The sequence below is a fragment of the Anser brachyrhynchus genome (assembly GCF_964034855.1).
Source record: "Anser brachyrhynchus genome assembly, chromosome: 14".
Classification (NCBI taxonomy): Eukaryota; Metazoa; Chordata; class Aves; order Anseriformes; family Anatidae; genus Anser; species Anser brachyrhynchus.
The window spans coordinates 6,854,784-6,863,733 of NC_137709.1; the positions used below are offsets into that span (position 1 = coordinate 6,854,784).

An 8,950-nucleotide genomic window follows, 5' to 3' on the forward strand; every position below is an offset into this window, starting at 1 on the left:
CATGCAGGGCACCTCTTTGTTCTGTCACATCATAGTAACATCTTACAAGGAGATTTGTTGTTTCAGAAGGAGAGAAATAAGCAAGTAGTGTTTGCAAACTGAGACAGCTTGTTAGAGCGTCTTTGGAATGGATTTCTCTCTGTGCTTTTTGTTGACCATTTATTTCCTTCAATTGGAGCATGAAAGGACCAAGCATGTCCAATGCAACTTCCCTATGCTAAGTACCACCTGCCAGGCAAATAAAGATAATCTATCAGTCACTTTTCCTCTGAGATCATAAGTTTTCAGAAAGAAATGCTGGTGCACACCCACGCTGCTCCCCTCACTGCATTCCCTTCCCATCCAGACTGCAGTGTGACTAGGAGCAGAAACAACACAGAAAATTCATCTATCTCAATAGTATTTCAAATCTAAAACTTAACCTACAAGTAAGTGACTTACCCCTGGCACCTCCACAGTAATTGGACTCAATTTTAGATCACTTTCAGTAGTAATACCTGAACAAAAGGGCAGTAGCTATAAATAAATCAGGATGGAAGATATTATTAGAAGATGTTATTAGAAAGACAAAGGTAGATTAAGTGGAGGGAAGGAAAAAATACCAGCCCAGCCACTCCAGCATAAACAAAATAGAGTAAAATTAGAGCTGGCTGTAGGCAGAGCTTTGAATGACTGAAGAGTGCATTTGCAGCCTGCTGAGCAAAGGCAATTCTGCCCCCACACTGACGCACAGAAGATTTGGATTAATTTCAGTCCAAACAGGTAGTGCAGCTGCAGTTTGGGGCTGATAGCTTGGTAGGAAGGCAAAACAGAGGACTGATGCGGGCCTGAGTACACTACACCTGCTGGGTAACAGAGATATAAATGCTAGAGCAGGGGCAGCCAAAACGCGTCTCTTAAGCAACACACAGCTTCGGAACAGTTTTAGCACAGCTTCCACAACAGAGAGGTGTGATGTGAAGCTGCTGCGAGGACCGAGGCTGTAATCAGTTTTCCCTGTCATTGAGGTTCGAAGGGAAGTGGTAGGATTGTTTGGGCAGGCTCCAGGAACAGCTGGATGAACATCTCTCAGGATGGCTTAGGGCAGGTCTGTCCGCCCCTAGCCGTGGTCAGGGCGACCCTTTTAAGGTGCCTTCTGGCTTTGTGTTTCTGTGCTGTGACGGGGCTACTAGGCACCCCAAGTCCTTCCCTGCTGAAGCAGGGTAGGCACCAGAGCCTATGGGGTTTGTCATCAGTTTACGGGACCCTAAGGTATGTATGGGTGAGCATCACTCCATCACTAAACACCTGGGAGGTTGTTGTCATATCCTGCATACACACCGCTCTTGGGGCTCTTTGTCACTTCAGCTCACTGGGGTATGCAACACAGGCCAGCTGGTTTGTGCCCAAGCAGTATCAGCAAGCACGTGTATTGTGACCAGTACATCTTCTTCAATATTTATTGGCATTCCTTTATTTATGATTACAGTACAACCCCAAATATGTTCAGAGCCTCATTGTCTCTGCTGTTGTAAAGATGCATAAAGGAAGTCCATTAATCAATAGTTTTATCCATTTTCAGATTTGTGGATACAGAACCTTTATGGTCAATGTCATTTGGCTGATGATTTTATTTTTTAAACAATAACTCTCTTTAAAATGTATATGTTTGAGGTGCCAGAAGATTTCTTCTGTGAAGAACTGAGAAATAGGAATAAGTGATAAAATGTAGAGAAAATTTGTGTAAGGGTAAGGGAGGAGGAAAAAGCATTTCTCTGATTTTAAGGTTTCTTCCTACCAGGAGGTAAGAAGAGTGGTGTTGCCCAGCACTTGGAAAATGTTGCCATCATTTGAAGTGAAATTTTTTTAACAAATAAAACTTTATCTTTTCTTTAAAGTCTCTTGCAACAAAAATACATTTTGGACAGCAGTTTGTACCATATGGGTCAGTTGCTAAAAATATATATCTTAAAGGTGAACTTTCCTTTCCATTTTATACAGTGGCTCAACCAATCACAGCAAATGTTAACCGTAAAGTACTCGGTCTCACATAACCCAGAGAGCTCAGTGCTCTGTGAAGCAAAAGGAACAAAATTCCTCAAGTTCATTGGTAAGAAAACTTTTTTAACCTTCCTTTCTTATTCTTCTTAGGACATGGGCATTGTTCCACATTTTCCTGACCTTTAAAATCTGTAGGGAGTGCAGAAAGAGGAGGAGAGAGGGCTGACATTGTGACCATTGTTTCCTACTCCATCACCTCTTTGCTTTGCTTATTTATGTCCCTGTCAGAAAGTGTTGCAAGGCACTTATGAAAGGCCATTTTATTAAAAGATTCTTAAGTATTTTATCAAAGCTGCATTAATCAGAGCTCTGAGAGTACATGCACCTTCAAGAGACTTGAGAGCATGGGCAGAGTGATGGAAAGCACCTTTAATTACTTCAATACTTGGGAATAGCTATGTATTTATATATAAAGTTGATGTTTATGCCCTGCATTTCTAATTATATAGAGACTTTGCATCTTATTTTTATTCCTTTTTTTGATAAACAGTAGCCTCCATGGGCTATTCTCAGTAATGGACTTTTGATTTGTTGGCCCAACTATTTGCAACACAATCCATGGGTACCAGACAAAAGTCTGAAAAGCCAGAATGAATAGAGTCAAAGACCAGAGCAGGGGAAATATTACTGGTGGGTGAGGTACTGCCCTTCAGGCATTTGGAAGGTTATTTCAGTGGCTCTTTAGGATGGAACTTCGGTCCACAGCAGTAGCTGTGCATGAAACTGCAGGACTGCTTTTAGGCATGTCCTCTCAGGCATCTCATAGGCGCAACCATGCAAGAGGCTGCTACAGATTCAGTCTGTGTTTAATCCGGCACAAACCAGAGCTCTTGCAGAAGTCCGTCGCGGTCATACACCAAAAGAAAAGCAGACAGGACAGGGCTCCAAACGAGCCCAGGTCGCAGACTAGGCACTCATACAGAGGTATTTATAGTGCTGCTAAAAATCTGTTATACACAGTCATCCAGAGAAGCAGGTTCACTGTTTCTTGGTTATAAATGCAGGTGCAGCCTCTGTAAGGAATATCTAAGAGTTCTCTGTACACAGGCTAAGAAACACTCATGGAACTGTTGGATGAAGGAGAAAATAACTCTTTCTCATTCGATCTCCTTTTTTAGCCACTTGTATTAATTTTCTATTTATTCTCAAAGCTCCTACCCTCTCTTATATATAGTCGAGACAGACAGAGAAATGTAAATAGGTTCACACAACATTCATATCTAGAGAAATATTCACATTAACCTATATATGAACTTATTTGTCTAAGTTAGGAAAATATATATTTATATATTTTTCAGGCAGAAGAGAGAGCATAAAGCTCTCTAGACAGCTGAGTTAAGGAATGAGCTACCAGTGGTTCTTTTTAAAATACTGGGAAGAAAAGACCTGCAAATAAGTGATTCCTATCTTTTGATTGTGAAGGTGCCCTAGCAATGGGAGAACGTAACCGAAGATGATAAATCTAACCATAATAAGCAAATGGTTTGGAATTTGCGTGGAGCTGTGTAATTATGACATTTAGAGCTAAAATCAACATATGGACATCTTGCCTTTGAAAGAATAGTCTTACAGACTTGGGCATCAGATATTCATCCTCGGAGAATTAGGTATTTTCTATTAGCATTGTTGGCATTAATTGGAGTTGTGAGGTGAAATGTTCACAAACTGACATGAAGATTGAACATTTGAGGTGCCTGCAGTGTTTTATGAGCATGAGTGAGGAGGGGGAAATACAGCAGCTGTGGTGTGTATGTAGACGACCAGGTGAAGGGCTGTTCTGCCTAATCCAGGTGTTATACCTAACTCCTTGTTTATATCAACTGTGCCGGTAGACTCAGCTGATGACACCAGTTCTTCAATTTTAAGCCCTTGCTGCTACATTGATTTCCTACTGTAACACCACAAGGGTAGATCAAACTCTAAAGTTAGAACTTATTTCCTTGACTTCAAGCACCCAAGAGTTAGAGCTCCTGTCTCTGTGACCAGAAAATGATGTAAACTTAACAAAAGGATAAATGATTTTGTGATTTCTCTACCTGAACCTGAGGATAACAGTGTTCCCCTGAACACTTTTGTATATGTTGTTGAGCTCCAGTGAACCCAGGAGAGATGTTTTTTTCTCATTTCTACAAACCTGAACATGATCTGGAGTGTATGTGGGATTCTCATTACCAAGACTGTGCTGATTCAAAATCAATGAACATTTCTGCAAATACGATACATTGAGAAGCATCATTCTTTCCAGTGATTGTTACTCTCACTCACAACAAAGCTCTGAATGTTTTGAGCTGCTGAATTTGGGCACAATAAAAACTGAAATGTTTCTGGACCATCTCATCTAAAAATTAGATTGGCTAAGAAAAGCTTTTTGGCCTTGCTGGTAGATGTCAGCGTAAGAAATTCTATGACTTTAAGCACCAGTGCTCAGGATAAAAGGATAAAAGGTTGAAAAGATCGTAGATTTTGTTCTGTGAGATTTAAACATTATTGTTATGTTTGGCTCCTCTGAGGTTTTGGCTGGCTGCATAGAAGAGCTCAAGTATCCTTTTGTTTCATCCCATTCCTGCTATGTAGGGAAGGGGATGCTAGTTGTGTTTGGAAATGGCTCTGAAGGGAGCACTGGCAGATGTGCCACAGGGAAAAGCACACCTCATCTGGTGAAAGGCACCAAGCACACTTGCTGGGAAGAAGTGCGGTTTGCAGAACCCATTTTGATACAATTCCAAATGCCTACATTAAAGGAAAAAAAAAGAAAAAAAAAGAAAAAAAAAGAAAAAAAAGAAAAAAAAAAGAAATGAAGACCACATGCACTTTGTTTCCTGCCAAGTGTTACTTGGTTGTGTCATCCTTTTGAATTTTTGCAAGGTATACTGGAGATGTTGACCTCCACACTCACATCTGAGCTGTAACATATCTCTCTATGATGTACAAACTTATTACGTAGACTCTACATTTCAGAGCAGAGAATCCCATCGTAAATTCCCTTGACACTATGATAGCAGTCTTCTGATCTCATTTAAATGACAGAAGCACTTCCTGTTTTGAAAGAAAACTAGAAAGGAGATTGTTCTGGGGGTGGACTGGCCTGGTTCAGCTTGTTTAAGCCACAGCTTTGAGAGTGGGCTGCTTAAATTCACTTCCAGACGGTTCTGTTTCACTACAAAGTACTGGTGGCCCGAATTTTGGCTTCACAGGAAGCTTGTTTTCCCTAGCCCCCTTAGGCTTTCATTGGAAATACTAATGACCCCAGTGCCTGTCCCAGACTTAAGTTCTTCTTAGAGTAATAATAGGTGTATCTACACTATACAGTAAAGAAGTATGAATTAAGAGTTGGACAATGGATGGAAAAATTGGCCAAACTCTCATAGTTAGTCACAGAATGAGTATGCAAGATGCTAGATTCGATTCAGGAGAAAACAGGATACTGAATGACTAGACAGAAATGTTACGCCTACTCCCTGTCAAGACTGTAAATCTAGTCCTAAAAATTGGCATGAAAATCTACCAGTCCAGGCTCAAAATCCACTCAACCATTTCTCCAATGGACTGATGACTGTCTTTTCTGCAATGTAATGAGTCAAGAAATACGGCCTGTGTTGGTAAGTGGAATACTGAAGGTTGGAATAAGAATTTAGAAGCTGCCTGAGCCTTGTTAGACGATTTGGGCCAATGGACAAGTTGCTGTGTATTTATCTAGGGATGAGAACATACAAGAGTGATTTCTACATCATAGCTACCTCGTGGCAAATTATTCACTGACAAAAAAATATGGGTTCTGTAATGCTGCCATTGTCATTGCCAGGATGTACTGAAATCCATCTGCCCTTTAATGGAGACAGAAGTAGTGCAGAACCCCCAGGTTTCAGATTGTCCCTACCAGACCCATACTCTAGCTTAAACTGATGTTGTTCAAATATTTGACTGCATTTGAGGAACACAGAACATCAGGTCAGAGAGATGGTTCCTTTTACAAAGGTTTTTTTTTTTTTTTTTTTTTTTTTTGTCTCCAGTCTTTTGTACATAGGTTCCTTTGTTCCACAGTTCCACATGGAGTAGTCCTGGAGATGTAAACTTTCTCTGGAAATTCAACAGGGAGGTTTTACTGATGTTTTTCTCATTTGGATGAAATAGCCATAACAACTTTGTCTGTATCAACATTCAATATCCTGATGAAAAAGGGGTTAAGAAAAAAATGGGGGGATTTAGTTGTATAATATCACTTCAGTGTTTTTTTTTGTTGTTGTTGTTTTTTGGTTTTTGGTTTTTTTTTCCATAACTCGGGAGAATTTCAGTCCAGCTCTTGCAGAATGTTCAGTCCTGGGTGTTTTGTTAGTCTTTCGTCCATGGGTACCTAAGGAATATAATAGACCCTGTTCACACTAGAGCAAAAGAAATTGCTTTCCAAATCTAGTCTTTGCAATTATCTTTGGAGTTCTGGATTGACCAAGTGAAAAAAAAAAATTAAAATAAAATAAATAAATAAAAAGATAGAGAGGGGAGCAGTGTTTTCTTAACTTGGGCTAGTAGATGGCTTCCAGTGGCATCATATCACTCATATATGGGGACGTGAAGCCAGAAAGTGGTTCAAGAAGTGAGGTTGTAGATAGAAGCAGTGTGACAAAGCTGCAAGGAAAAGAGTTGGTCACTGATGTGAGGTTGCATATGGCAACCCTATGCTGCTGTCTAGGGAAATAAATATGAGCACTATACCCTGACAGAAAAGGAAGGGGCACGTTCCCCATAGCCATCTTACAACCAGCTAGGTGAAAACAATGCAACAGCCAAGGACTGGAGGGAGAAAAGAGCTAAAGTGTTTCAGATTATCCTACAGAGAACAAATATGTTTGAATATACTATTCATATTGCCTCGTATGGAAGTTTACCGTCTCGGGGGCACCAGCTCTGTACAAGCCTGTGACTCACTGTAATCAAGCCACAAGCAATGGCTATGTGAAAGATCCTGGAAAAGTTTCTTGGCATCTCCAATAGATGTGTTGCAAAGCGATGACCCATTTTTCAGTCACTGGTTTGTATTTGATAACCATGAAGCCCTACAGTGTAGAGAGGGAAAAGAAATGAGATTGCCTGAGCTGAAAGAAATGGCTGTGCGAGCCAAACCATTGTGAGCTTTTCTGTCTTGATTGCTTCTCTGTGGAAAGCTCTGCCAAGTCTAAAATAATTTCCATAATAGCTTGCATTGCTGATATAAAATAGATAGAAAATGCGGTGTCTCTTTTCAACTTGCCCCTACAACACATTGAATTTCTTTCAGATTATAACTAGAACCTGTTTATCACTGAAGAGAAGTACCCGTCTGGGGTTCTTCCTATCAGCACGGGAGGCAGAGACAAGTTTTCTAATGAACCGTTCAGTACAAGCACTTTGAAACTACCCATTAGCCAACAGACTTCACCTGCAACAGACCTGGGTAAATTCTCAGCTAGGTATTTTTTATTTTATTTGCTTCCGGTTCTAAATGGATTTTAGTGGCTTCTCTTAACTCTTGTTGGCAGGAACTCAGATATTTACCATCTGTTCAAATGCACAGTGGCCATGATAAACAATTCACACTATTCCCCAAGCAATGGGAATGGGGAGGCAACTGGTAATAGATTCTGTCTCTTCACACAGCTCGGGTACAGGCAGTGGACAATACGTTCAGGTGGGTTGCTGGCACCAAAGTGAACTCACGTATAGAACATCTCTCCAGGGTGCTTCCAGCAGAAATGAAGTTATGAAAGTATTAATGATCGTATCAGAAGATATTTAGCTTTGGATTAAATGATAGCATTTTATTTCTTTAATTTCTTTAATATGTACAATGCCCAAGCAATATCTTTCTGGGGAGGTGTAATAGATTAAAAAGTAAAGGGGATTGTTACAGGCTTCCATTCAAAAGCTGCAAGGTCACGTTAGAGCAGCTTTTCATACTGTGTTCATACTCTGTTGCTCAGAGACAGCTGCAAAGAAACACATGAATTCTTACATGTGTTTAGCTAAACCTTTTCCGAGGCTGTTACTGCAGTCTTCTGGCCATAGATGTTGTCTATGAAAGGAGGCTGCGGTTTGGTTACACTCCCAGCAACCAATTTCTCGACAAACCTGTCACAGTTGGTGGACCTGAATCAGGATTTGCTCGTAAGGATGCCCATGCTGTTAAGAATTGCATTTGCAAGTAAGTGCAGGTGAAGAATTTAGAAGGTTGCTGCTGCGAGGAGTGAGTGTCTCTCAGTGGTGTCTCTCCTTCAGAAATAACGACTGCAGCCGGCACCTTTTGTGTAGAAGTTTCTCAGATTAAGTCTCTGCCACTCATTGTGTATTTTCTTTCTATTTTGCAGAACTTTCCAGCTGGAGACATGGTACGTTTTTTCCCCATAGCATGAAAGCATGACATCTTACTGCTTTTCCCTGGAGTGAAGCAGCACATTCATTTTTAATTGTTGACCACTATATCAGAAATCCTATTTCCCAGAGTTTAATTGTTTTGCATGATGTTTAATTCATGGCTTCCCTACAGAAATCAGCTGTTAACCTTTTAAAAAAAATAATGTATTATTTAGTATTTATTTATTATTTAGCAATAACGTTTTTTAATTGCACAGGACAATATAATTTATTTATATTTTCTCTATAAAATTCCATGTCCCAGTGTTCCCTCTCCCTCACCGCTCCTTTCTTTTTCTGGCACTTATGAAGAGCAATAAGAGCTGTAGAAATGCTACTGTAAAGGTTTTAAGAACAATTTTTTTGATGGTTCTTACTCAGGACAACATTGAAGGCACATTTAAATCCTACTGAAAACTCTAGGCCAATGCTTAAGTGCTTTTACGAAATCCAGGCCTAGATGAGGATACTTTTCTTGCGTCCTTTCTGTATTCCCTCTCTTCCATATTCTTGCAAATGGACTGCC

General features: G+C 40.2%; 1 long non-coding RNA gene across 1 annotated transcript in view; it reads left to right on the forward strand.

Annotated features, from left to right (window-relative positions):
- LOC308177802 overlaps positions 1-8,700 on the forward strand; it is a 53,968-nt gene extending 45,268 nt beyond the window's left edge. Inside the window, exon 7 of the long non-coding RNA XR_013939415.1 lies at positions 7,313-8,700. This is a non-coding gene — a long non-coding RNA (uncharacterized lncRNA). The remainder of the gene's footprint in view (positions 1-7,312) is intronic.
- Positions 8,701-8,950: the final 250 nt, after the last annotated feature.